Source organism: Pteropus alecto, unplaced genomic scaffold (genome assembly GCF_000325575.1).
Source record: "Pteropus alecto unplaced genomic scaffold, ASM32557v1 scaffold45, whole genome shotgun sequence".
Taxonomy (NCBI): Eukaryota; Metazoa; Chordata; class Mammalia; order Chiroptera; family Pteropodidae; genus Pteropus; species Pteropus alecto.
In genome coordinates this window covers 29,926,412-29,939,974 of record NW_006442491.1, presented here as the reverse complement: position 1 = coordinate 29,939,974, position 13,563 = coordinate 29,926,412, and the positions used below count along the sequence as shown (strand labels likewise).

Genomic DNA, 13,563 nt, shown 5'->3' with positions numbered 1-13,563 from the left:
AAAGGAGGGTCCCCTCTCTCTCTCCCCGCAAATGAGCCAGCCATACGGCTCCTAGCTAGCTCAGTGCTCATACTCTGGTGATAGAAATTTCACTCAAGCAAGAAAGGAAGGGCTCATGAAATTAATACAGTCGGTTTGAAATATAGCAATTGTCCGCTGGCCATAATTTCCTTTGGAAGGGCGCTCCCTAACTCAAACATAATTCAGCACTCAAATTCTTACTTGATGTTTGTAAATCATTCTACCTCCGCTCTCTGCTCTGGCGAACAACTCCCCACTCCGATGTTCACTCATTTCACCGCGTTTCGTAATTAAAAGGTACCTCCACCGGGGGTGATTTATACCTCAATGTTACCAAAAAAAAAAAAAAAAAGTAATTAAAAATTACATAGCATTTCGGGGAAAGGGGTAAGAAAAGAAAATTGTATCCATCACTCTTAGCCGAGGTAGCAGGGACTTCGCACGCCCAAGGCGCTTCACCGTCAACAGCTGAGACGTGCACATGGGGGATTTTGTGATGTGAGTACTTTTACCAGTCAAGCTTTCTTGGTATTCTTTACATTTGTAAACTATTTATTTGGGGCAGGAAATATCCTTAAGGAGCTAGGGCCAGCACGGCGGCTCAACCTCCAGACTGCACGCCTAAAAATCAGTTCCATTCTCCACTTTCTCCCATGACAACAAAACCCTTATCTCCTAAGCATCCTTTGGATGCAAAGTTTTTTTGAGTTTCAACTCCAACTTCAGCAAGCATACAAAACCCGGAGAGCTGGACCAGCGCAGGCCGAGCGCAGACAGAACTTAAAAAAGATATGTGGCTACAAGGAGAAGGCTCAACGGGCCGTTCCAGCCCCATCCAGCGGACCCCAAAGTTTGCTCCTCGGTTACCCCGTAAACAGCGCCCAAGGGCATGAGTTGGGATCCCGGCTCACGGTGCCTCTTCGGTCCGACAGAGGAAGCGCCCTCATAGCGAACCGGTTTTAAAACCAACCAAACGTAGTCAGCCCAGCCGCGTCTACACCGCCTGCGCGCCATGCACTTGTCCCGCGCGCGGGAGTGAAAACTTCAGGGTCGTTGCCACCCCGCCCCCCTCCAAGCGTACGGGGAAACTGAGGCCCGGAGCCTGGGACGGACTTTTCTCGAAAGAAGATGTGCAGGCTGTCCCCTCTGCCCTCGTGCCTGAGGCGCCCTGGGAGGCCCGGGTGCCTCGATCCGGCCCGTGCGCCCCCGAGCGCCCCGACAGCTGCGGAGGCCCGGGCCCGGTGAGTGCCGGAGAGAGGCGCAAGGCGAATTTTTTTGCTCGGCGAACCCCCGCGGGCGGCCAGGGGTGGGCGCCGCGGGAGGTACTCACCGAGCGCGGTGGAGAGGGCGCCCCGGCGCGGTGCTTGCGGACGGGCTGGCGCATCAGAGAGTGTTTGAGATCACCTTCTCTGCGGGCGTCAAACTACTTTGGAGGATCACAGGCCCCCGGTCTGTTAGGGGATTGCCTCTTAAGTGGCCGTTCGTGTGATTATGTTTAGTGTCCCTCTTCCGTCTCGAGGTCAGGCTCTGGGAAGACCTCTGTAGCTGTCTTGTCCACGGTATGGTGCTTGACACATAGCAGGCGCATGAAGCCAAACGAGCTGGTCGACTGCTGGACGCGGGGCTCCGGCCCTTCAGCTGCCGCCGCGCCGCTCTCTGCGCCTGCAGCCCAACCGAGCACGCTCGCTCCTGCCGGTCCTGGAGGAGGCGAGGGCCCAGCCTCCTCCCCACCCACCGACACCCCACACCTCCTCCTTCTGCAACCCAGGCAAGGCCCCTGAGAAAGGGAAGACTGCTTAGAAGGAACCTCAACAATGACACTGAATTCATTCATTCATCCACCCATTCATTCATTCATTCAACATATATTATCCAACATCTACTATGCCAGGTATAGCACCTGGGAGATTCAGCTAGAACAAGACAGACTAGTTTTCCGCCCTCCCTGAATTACATTCACATGGGGAGAAAGACCATAAAACAAACAATGAAGCGAAAAATCAAGGCAGAACTACTATGCAGGGGGAACATTGTGCGCTGTGTCAAGGGGTCGGTGATTTTAGCTAGGGTAGTCGGAGAAGACCTCTCTGAGGAGGTGACACCTGTATTATGAGAAAGTGCCATTACTGATGATATCTTCGGGAGGAGAATTCAGGGAGCTCCTTTCACCCGTTGTACAAATAGGGAAACTGAGGTCCTAAGAACTTAATTGACATAAGTCTTTCCACGCTCACCCTCAAATTAAGGCAGGTTATTCTCTCATTCTGCCTCTTTCAATCTTCCCCCACAATCAACTGTCTTAGAGTCTAGGCTGCATTTTTTCCCCCTCACCCACTTTCAAACGTTTATGAACCCTGTTGTGGGACACTCAAGATGTTTCAGTCCCAAAATAATACCAACCACTGCCATTCGTTAAGCTCAATAAAATACAGGATGCCCAGATAAATCTGAATTTCAAAGAAACAAGGAATAAGTTTTAGTATAAATACGTGCAATAGATGGTACATACTTACCCTAAAGTATTTGCTGTTTCTCTGAAATTCAAATTTAATTGAGTGTCTTATATTTTTCTTTGCTAAATCTGGCAGCTCTAAGCCCAACTTTTTCTCATCTCCTTTAATCCCCAACAGAGACTGAAAGGTAAGAAGCTTTAACAAATGATCAAGTCTAAGTTCAAAGAAGGCAGAAAGTGGCTGGGCCAGGGCTGACATTCAGGTCCAGCTGACTCCAAAGCCTTTGAATTTGAGATGGAATATAGAGGCTTCAGCTCTAGTTGTGGGGTTACTGGGAGGCTGGTGAAATTTAAGCTCCTGAGCCCCTCACTTGCTGGGCCCCTTTCTGAGGTCCTGACAGGGGCCTAGAAATGTGTTCACATGGTCACTTGCTCATGTAAAATTTACAAAAATCATTTGCTTTTGACATTTAGCAGCAATCAGCATAGACCATTGTCTCTTTCTATTCAGATTCCCCAGTGTAGTACCTGACCTTGAGTAGGGTGGCATGGAGTGGTCACTGGTATTTTGGGGATCCAGTTAAAGGAAAGTCGAGTTGGGACTTTGTGATGTTCGTTGTATCTTTCAGCTTCTTAAAATCGGAATTTGTTGTGATTTCTTCTCTTAATTCAAAGAAATATTCACTTTCGTACGTAGTTTTGGAGTTACAATTTGGTATTCTTTTTCTTAAATAAAGTTTCCAAATCGTGTATGCAGCAGGCCCCCTTACGGCTGGATGCACCTCTGGTCATAGTTTACTCCGTCCCCTTTCTGTTCTCAAAACTACAAACAAACATATTTAGTAAGTACAGTTGTTCTCCTCCCATGAGCCAGGTAAGCCTTAGACCTGTTGCTCTTGGATGAAGATGACTCTTCTTCTACTTTCTAGATGCAGAACGTACATAGGTACTTGGCCTCGATTTTCTCATACCTAGAATGAGGATGATAGTACCCATACTATATTATTGTCATTGCGACAATTCACTGAGATCATGCTCATAAAACACTTTCTACTATGACTGTCACTGGCACTAGCAATTGCTCAACAAATATTATTACTGCACACACCACTTCACTTTTCATCACATCTTTGCAAGAAGCTCCAAGTCATTATCAGCTGAGTGTCTTAATGCTCTCCAGAGGTGTTTAATTTATCTTGGCTCATGAGCCTTAATACGATGTTGTTTAAACAGTGGTAAGCAGAATTTTTTTTTTTCCTCTAAAGGAATAGAATGGAATAGACTAGAATAGATAGAAATAAAAAATACCAAGTGAATTTCATGATTTGCGAAGGAGAAGTGTGTGTGTGTGTGTGTGTGTGTGTGTGTGCAGGGTCAGGATGTGAAATGTCTTTCTTCTTGCAGATCCTTGGGAAAATGCTTATTAACTAAGGGTACTCTATGGAACACAAAGGGTTAATCCGTTTCCTTCCAGCCATTTACTTCTTCACCAGAATCTGGCCCATTATCTCATACATCACAGCCACACCCCACAACCCTCTGAGAGATCAACAGGAGGCAGGTGCTTATTAATTTTATTTTTTTCCCTTCTCTTAGGGCAGTGGTTCTCAACCTCAGCTGTACATTAGACTCTCCAGGGAAGCTTTTAAAAATCCCCATGCTGAGGCCCCACCCCAGACCAATTAAACCAGACTCTGGGGGAGAGACTGAGGCATCAGTATTTTTTAAAGCTCCCCTGGTGATTTCATGTGCAGCAGAGGGTGAGAAGCCCTGTCTTTGGGAGGATAAGGACTTGATGTCAGATTCACAGCAGATAAAGTAGAAGCTGAGACAGGATTTAAGACTCCCATTCATATTCAAGACCGCTTAAAAGCCAGCCGCCTTCCTATGCAGGAGTGCCCCCTTTCTGTCCCTTTCTTTCCCTTGATTTCTTCTTAAGCATTTGGATTCATTCTATAATGACTAGCATAATAAGCCCAGACAAAATCTGAAAATGCTAAACCGTAAAGCAGATTCTTTGGAGTGTAGACCACAGGCACGCCTACCCTGGAATAAAATACTCCCTCTGCCCCCAGAGTCTTCCAAGCGAGTGTCCTCTGAAGCCAGAAACCAGCCAACCTTGAAAACTACAAACTTCACAATGTGTCCAACATGTATATACATATCCTGCAAACACACATGTGTATTCTCCATGCCAAATCATGCCTTATTTCTATACGCATTCCTATCCCACCTGCAAAGATCTCCTCTGTAGAAAAAGTACTCGATTTTTTTAATGCATTTATTTCAACCTTGACTCATTCCAAAAAAGGATTTAAGGCAGCATATGAAAACATGTATATCGCAACAGAAAAAAGATACCAAAAAAAAAAAAAAAAAAGAGAGAGAAAAAGGAAGAAAAAGAAATGAAAGTTAAGGGTGAGGTTTGCATACAAAATGTAAGCTAGAGTGTATTGAACACTTATCAGTGATAGACTGAGACTCAGATGCTGAGCTTCCTGGCAGCCAATGCAAAGAGGAAAATGTAATCAATTATATCAATGGCTTTCAACTTTCTTTCATTCAAAAGTAACCATGTTGTGCTCACATCAGCAGCACCTATACTAAAATTGGAATAATACAGAAAATATCAGCATGGCCCCTGCACAAGGATGACATGCAAATTCTTGAAGTGTTCTTTATTTTTATAGATGAATTAAGAAGAAAAAAATCACAGAAGCTCAGTATGAGAAAAAGAAAGTAAAGAATCCTAGGCCCAACCTCATGCATCGCACCTTTCTCCTGAAGGTAGTTGTAAAGGGTCTTGAAGGAACCCCCCAAACTCTGCAAAGCCAAGATCGAAAGCCATAGATTTCAAAGCGCTTCACTGTGTTTATGATTCCTAATGCCCATATGATAGAAACAAATAGAACTACTGGAACAAATTAGAACTTTTCCTAATATTGGTCCAGGAGAGAAGTTTTCCCATGAGTCCTTACAGATAAAGTAATATGTCATACAATGTAGACGTGGGCGTCAGGCTTTTTGCTAACACCTGAAATATGAAATACCCTTCACCCAAGAAAAAGGAAATTTTTATTATATATCACACATATAGCCATATATAATCATCCACCATATGTATATCTCATATCCTCTCTAACCCAAGAACACAAATAAAGCAAACATTGAACATTTTCTTAGTAAAAAGTTTCCCAACAGACCATCTTTTTGTCTTTAATACCCAACCTTCATAGAAGGCACGTTTCTCACAATTTCGGACCAGTGTTTATAAAGAAAAATTTATATTTATATCCCGAAAACTTAATATAACATTTCTATCGAAATCACACACAAGGAAAGTAAGTTTACAACTGCTGTTGAAAGAACATCTGAACCACGTTCCGAAGCATGCACCAAGAAGGAAAGAAGGAGACGTGCAAACGGATGTAGCCGTGTCATCACATACACGTCAACTGCTTGTTGAAAACTTTAGTAATCACTTGGTGATTCGGAAACCAGGCTTTTAGCATTTTATATCCTAACAAGCTAGCTTGATACTTGGTAAGCATTTTAAGAGTTTAGTTCCATTTTTTGAAATTTATTTTAGTGCTTGGGTCGACATGTCATTCGTTATCATTTTTTTCATTTAAAATCGCAAGAAAGCAACTCGGGTATATTTTCAGGCAGAGCGTCAGAATTTCAGGATCACCCAGTGTTCAGTGGGAGATGCTTATTTCCCTATGGAGAGAAAATTTCGTGACACCCCTACATGCTGTTGCCTTGGCCTGCACCACCCCATCGTGACACAGCCCTGTGGTTTTCACCTTCACTTCATTCAGGTCCCTGCTCAAATGTCTCTACATCAGAGAGGAGCCCCCCTACACACACACTCTGTCCAAAATAGCATCCTTGTTACGCTGTCCTTAGCTAGCACACGCATTTATCACTCCACACACTACACCACATATTTACCGATTTATCTGTTCACTGTTTGTCTCTCCCACCAGAATATCAGCAGAGACTTGACTGTTTTGCTCATAGCTGTATCCCCAGTGCCTGGAACAGTGCCTGGTACACAGGTTGGCACTCAATAATAGTGATTGAATGAAGACAAAGTACAAATGAAATAGTTATGGGTTTTTTTTCAATTGTACTGCAATAAAAACATTAAAATATTGTGCTATAGTCATATGAGTTTCTTTATTAATGCATTAAATAAATAAGATCTAGCGGCAGACCTAATAACTTCCATAATTTGGAAGCAGTGCTGAGATATTTCAAGGTATTTGCAACAACCTTAAGGTGACATAACGCCTGTGATTTCTATTGGTGATAGAGTCACAGGTCCTGCTAATGCTACTGTGGTTTGCTGCCACATTCATATTTGAAAGAAATGCTAAATTTCAGTTAGAAGCGAAAATAGATTTTTTAAATCTATTGGAAGTGAAAATAGATTTTTTAAATCTGAGTTTACAGACCCCTGAATTCGATCCATGGACCCCAGTCTAATTGAAAGCAACCTCAGCTACCTGTAGATAATCATCTCCCTAGAAGGCAAGCATCCTTAAACCCCAGGAATATTTAGAGTTAATTACAGAAATGTCCAAAGTAGGGAAGTAATTTTATCAGTTAGCATATTTTAACTGAGATAAGATTCAGAAATAAACTCGAAATATTTGACAGGGCCAAAATCATCATATTAATACATTTTTAAAAGAAAGAATCTGTTCATATTTAGTAATTTGCATACTTTAAGAGATTTATGTTTAAGAGACATAGGACTATTCAGGTAACTCGTTGGCCAGACTAGTTGATTATAATTTAAAATGTAATTGAATCATTGCTTAAACATGCAATTTTTAAACTAAAGTCTTACTAAGTTTATATGCAATCATTGGAATGCTAAAGAGAAGTTAAGGTTTGCTGTATAAGTGTGATTTATTAGATTCAAAAGAATGATTGAATAAGTAGAAATGTTGGGCTGATTGAATAAGTAGAAATGTGAAGCACTCGCAAGGAAAATCTGAAATATCAAATTTAGAAGTGCAGTTTAAAATGTTTGAAAGCATATAATTAACTACGTTTATCAATGAGACCAAATATTAATCAATGACTTCCTTAAAAACAATGGCTGATTTTTGTTCTTCTGTTCTTAGAAATCGAACGATAGATTTGAAAAGGAAACTTAAAAACTGAAGGGGGAAAACTAGCTTTAGTAAATTGTAATTTTAGTAATTCATTCTGTATTCTGTATACAAAACTCACTCAGACTCACATATAACAGTATGGATGATTGAAAATGGAATGAGCACAGGAAATCCAGGATCCTTCTCTCATTCCATATTTATTTTTGACCTAAGCGTCTCTCCTGTCCCCTTATTTGGGCCTCCGCCATTGAGGAATTAGCCACAAACACAAGAAAATTCTTTTCAGTGACCTAAGGAGAAGAAAGGTCATTCATTACACTGGGCTTAGAAACAAACTTAAAATACTGAACCACTTAATTTTTCAAAACAGTGGAATCTGGACAAATGCTGAACTGGTGAACAAATGTGCATTCATTGCCAAAACCCCAGTTGGTTTGGACAGCATTTTTTCCTGGTTCCTTCAGCAGAGCTGAATCCCTTGGCCTGCCCTCTCCAACAGTGTAGACAAATTCCCAAGGGGAATAAAATAATCTTATAATAAGCATTTTTAATAATCTACAACATTGATGGCAGTTCAATACCAACATAGAAACTTGCTTCCTCGCAGAAATACAGGGGAGGTCAAATAAAATAATCTTTTTATGATCTCAATTTGAGATGATTTCTTCACTTAGCAGATAATTTTCTTTCAGCATTCAGTGACTGGATTATTTAGGATATCAGTTTGGCTGCAGTGACAGACATCTCCCCAAGGTGGCTTTTATTTGATTTTTTTTTTTCACTTAGAAGTCTGGGTAGGCACTTGATGGCAGGTTTGGTGGCTCCACAATCTTCTGGGATCTAAAGTCCTTCTGTTTTATTGCTCTGCTGTCATCAATGGCTTCCTTTTTTTTCAGTCCAAGGTGGCTGCCCTAACTCCAGTCATCACATCTTCATTACAGCCAGTGGGGCTGGGGAAACGAGCTGTAGGGCTTACTCCTTTCTCCTAAAGGAACTGTCCAGAAGTTGAACATGTCACCTCCATTCACATTCTATGACCAGACTTTAATGATATGGCCATGCTTAGCTGCATGGGAGCTCGGGAAACGTAGACTTTAGGCAGATAGACAGTGCCAAGCTCAATAACGTATTACTACAGTGGGAAGGGATGACAGATACTGAGTGATAGCTGTCAGTCTCAGCCGCATTCAACATTAAACTGGACAGGTCATTGAGTTTTGTGTGTATTGTGATTTCTCTTGTGAATATTCCCTGTAAGCTTAAATTGGTGACCGCTTAAGAGGGAAATTTGGAAATAGCTATTAAAATGTAAAGTGTGACCCAGGAATTTTATTGACCATCTTCTCTCTAGAGAAACACGTAAAGTAATCTACTATGAGCATGTACAGGATGATCATTAAGCTTTGTTTATAAGAGTAAAAAGATGGAAACAGATGGCAATCAAAGAGAAATAGCTATTATGATCTGGTGTATCCATATTTGAGAATACTTAAAGAAGAGGTGAATCTATATGTATGGCAAATGTAGAATGTCATAAACAGTATGAGTGATAGAGTTAACATATTTAAAAATATATGTGTTATACACATGTACTTGTAAATAATCAGGGAACTTTCTGGAAGCATTTGTGTATATTACAAAGATCTGGAAGGATTTCTATCTTAAAAAAGAAAACATATCAAATATGTATTTTAAAAGAAAATAATTGTTTATTCCAATATATAGTATATTATATACATGTATTTAATATGTGCAGAATGTCCCTCATTTAGATGAATATGTTTTCTCATGATTAGAAATAGGTTATGCATCTTCAGCAAGAATACCATAGAAGCGATGATGTGTTCTTTGTATCAAATGTTTTCAATTTGTCCCATTAATGGTGATATTAACTCTAATAATTAGGGCAGTGTCTACCAGGCTTCTCCACTATCAAGTTACCTTTTTCCTTTGTAATTAGTGACTATTTTGTGGGGATATACTTTGAGACTATGTACATATCCTGTTCTTCATCAATCTTTCAATTTATTTACTTATTTATTGGTACTGCTTTATTCAGTGGGTGTAATCCATTACTATGCCATTTATTTTGATGTCACACTGTCCCAGACAGGGCCAATGGGAGCCTCTTCATGCTGGCTCTTGTGTCCATTTGACAAACCCCATTCATTCTTTGAGCATTTCCTTCCTTTCTGTCAAAACAGATGTTTAGGTTCATCTTCTACTTGTCTTGACCCAGTCTTGAAATTAGCCAGGTCTCCAAAAATCTCTGGTTCCTTTTAGTGGAAAACAATTTTTAAAAACAAAGATCTAAGTGCTAAGTGTGTCTGGTGTTACCATTGTATCTCTGCTCTCAGGTCCCCTCAGTGGACAGAGCTATATACACATATACATACAGACCCTTACACACATACAGATGTGCACACGTGCAGACGCATATATATGGAAGCGTATACGCACGCACATAGACACATCACTATTTTTTGAGTGTCATAGGTGATTCTATAATTCATCTGAAAGAGGAAATGTCTAGTTAGAATATCTTGAAAATGAATAACAAATTGCCTTGCCAGATAGCAAAACAGATAGTGAAGTAATAATAATTAAAATCGAAAACTGTTGGCATAACGAGACAAATAGATCAATGTAATAGAATATGAAGTCTCCGCACGCACACATACTTATGCAAATTTGTCTTGCTCAATGAGGAAGGCTCGGATTACTCTGTTGGAACAAATGGTTCTTCACTGGGGAAGGTTAATTCTTATCTCTCTTTAGTCATCAAAATAAATTCTAAATTAAAAGACAGTTTAGAAAAAACATTCGCTGTATGTAAAACAGATAAATTGTTAGTAGTTCAGAAGACATTTGTCAAGAGTTCCTACAAATTAGGAAGAAAAAGACAAACGACCCAGTATGATAGTGAATAAAGAGTATGAGTATTAATAATAATTAATAATAATAATAAATATCATTATTAAAATAATATTTAAATATATAAAGTATATAAAAATAAAATTAATAATAATTTGTTAATAATAATGAATAAACTATGAAATAGAAACGATCAATAAACATTAAAAAGTATGCTCAACTTCATTAAAAATCAGAAATATACAAAATAAAACACACTGAAATATCCTTTTGTACCTGCAGATTGATAAACATGAAAAAGATTAGTAACCACCAATTTGGGTGAAATTGTGAAGAAATGGATATGTTCATAAAGTATTGGGAGAAACAGAAATTATTCAGCTTTTTTAGAAGAAAGGTCAACAGTAAAAATATTTTTATATATGTATATATTATATTCTAAATTTAGGTAATGTTTATGTTCTTTTGTTTTACGTTTCTATATGTTCATGTAAATTTAAAGTGTGCATAACTTTCAGCCCAGAAATTCAACTTCTATAAATTTATTTTAGAAAAAGAGTCATGTAGGGCCACAAAGCAGCATATATATAAGGATTTTCACCAACATATTATAATAGCAAAAAAATAGAAACCAGTTAAACCGATAGGGAATTGCTTAAATAAATTACGGTACAAACGCTCTATGTGGCAGCTTTAAAGAACAAAGTAGAGGTGTATGTTTATAAAACTTCCCAGAATATATCATTAAATGAAAAGGAATTACAAAACAAGTTGTAAAATATGGTCCCATTTAAGTCAAAAAAAATCCAGCAAAACACATCCCTTTCTCCTCCTCCCTCCCTTCACCTCTTTTCGTGGAAACAAATACATAAAGCTGATACCAGTGATGACTTAAAGGGAAGGGGATCGGCTTTAAAGGAAGTATGAAAGGAGTATTCTTTGATTTTTAATGATGACTATTCAATTTTTAGGCAAGTGATTTTTGACAAAATCGAGTTCCCAGGAGGCAGGATTCCAGGTTCCTGGCTTTATCACTAACTTGCTCTGTGCCTTCCCATCTCTGATTCCCAGTCGCCCCTTTGTAAAATGAAAGGAGTGGACTAAAGTCTCTCTCAGCATTAAAAGTCCATGACATTTTGCAAAAGTCCTCGCAAATGAATTTTGTATAGTTTTTATTGCTCTGTAACAAATGAGCACAAACTAAATGGCTTAAAACAACACACGTTTACTAGCTCACAGTTCCTGTGGGTCAGAAGTCCAGGCACGGCTTCACTGGGTCTTCTACACAAGTTCTCAGCAAGCTGCAGTCAAGGTCTGGCCAGGCTGCATTTTAATCTGGAGGACCCATTCCCAAGCTCATTCAGGTTGTGGGCACAATTCATATCCTTGTGGCTGTATGACAGGGCCCAGCTCCTTAAAGGCCATCAACTGGAGGCCACTCTCAGATCCCAGAGGCTGCCTGCAGTTTCTTGCCACGTGCTCCTCGCCATAAACAGTTCAACTCACCAAGAGGGCTCATACTCACCATAGGAGTTAACCCTCACCACAGGCAATTCATACTTCTTATAGGCTAGAATCTCTCTTACTCTAGTGCATGCTAGTAAGACAGGGTCATAACACACACATACCTGTGTATATAAAATCTTTCTATACGTATTTTATGTATAAAATTCCTGTGATGTGTATATATAAAGTGAATATACAAATATATAAATTATACAAATTATATATATTATGTTATATATTATATACACATATATACATATAAATTAGATACATAGATATATAGATAAATAATCATGGGAATGATTCCCTTCACCTTGGCCATATAATGTAACCTAATTAAGGGAGCGACATGCCATCACCTTCGTCATATTCTACTAGCTAGAAGCAAGTCACAAGTGCCCCCCACCCCAGCTAAGGCAGGGAATTCTACAGGGCATTAACACCAGTGGGTAGAGATTGTGGGGACCACCTTAGAATTCTGCCCATCACGACATCTTTAAGTTGCAATTATTAAAAAAAAAAACAAAAAAAAACAATAATCCTCTATCTTTCCATTGATAAAATTATTTAGGTGGTGGAGTACTGGGGGAGGAAAGGGGATTTATCAGGAAAGTAGAATTTTATTTGCAAAATGGAGTTCTGTAGCAAAGATGACAAAGCTTTACTGCTAGAATTTTTATTTATGGTTCACAACCTACTATATACACTAATTTTAAATCGTCCCTTCAAGCCATAGAGCACGGAAAAATACATATTTAAGGAGCATGTGAAATTTAATCACCTCTAGACGATTATTCTGAAAAATTAATTCCTGCCTAATTATAAAAAAAAATTAAGTCCATCATTTGGATTCTATTTTTTCCCATAATTTTTTGTACAATCGTATTAAAAATTGAACGCTGGGTGACTCTGGCATGTTTGGAGGGCAAAGGATCATATAAAATGATTGAAGGATCATATAAAATGAGTCCCTTGGAAATGTGCGTTTAGGCTGAGATCATTTGCATGAAATGGTGTGAAGCAAGGAGGATAGGAATTAACCTGATATCCTTTTGATTATCAAGGTCTCCCCATCAGGTGTTGAATCTGCAGTCCTGGGGTGTAAACTTGCCCCCCATCTGCACAGGCCGGCATCTTCCCATCCCAAGCCAATGTTGACCTCTTTTACTGAGGGAAACAAATCAATCTGAAAATGCTTTCCCTAAGCTGGCCTAACAAAATGTTTGTGAGTGGAAGAGGTTTGGCTGTTCTTTGCCTCCCAGCAAATGGATGATCTGCCACGGCAGTCAAAACAAATGTTTCTGTTAGAGAGCCACTTCCCAGGCAAATAAACATCTTCAGCAGAAGTAAACATGGAGGGTGTTAGGACAGAGCAAAATAGAGCCCCTTCCAGCTAATGCTGCCAGTGAAGTTGAAATGCAGTTTTATGTGTGCAAGTTTTCTGAAACAACTGACCTCAGGGTGGGTTTCGTTTGTCTTGCACAATGTTTCCGAAAAACAAGTTTTTTAAAAAATTAGATGCCATCATTAGTAATAAGAAATTTTCATATAACATCTGGTGTCTCCTGAAAAATTGGAATA

The 13,563-nt window shown here is 39.6% G+C and overlaps 1 non-coding gene across 1 annotated transcript; it reads left to right on the top strand.

Annotated features, from left to right (window-relative positions):
• Positions 1-5,052: 5,052 nt before the first annotated feature.
• Positions 5,053-5,159, top strand: LOC112471348. The gene has a single exon (XR_003043251.1). It is a non-coding gene; the product is annotated as a U6 spliceosomal RNA (small nuclear RNA).
• Positions 5,160-13,563: the final 8,404 nt, after the last annotated feature.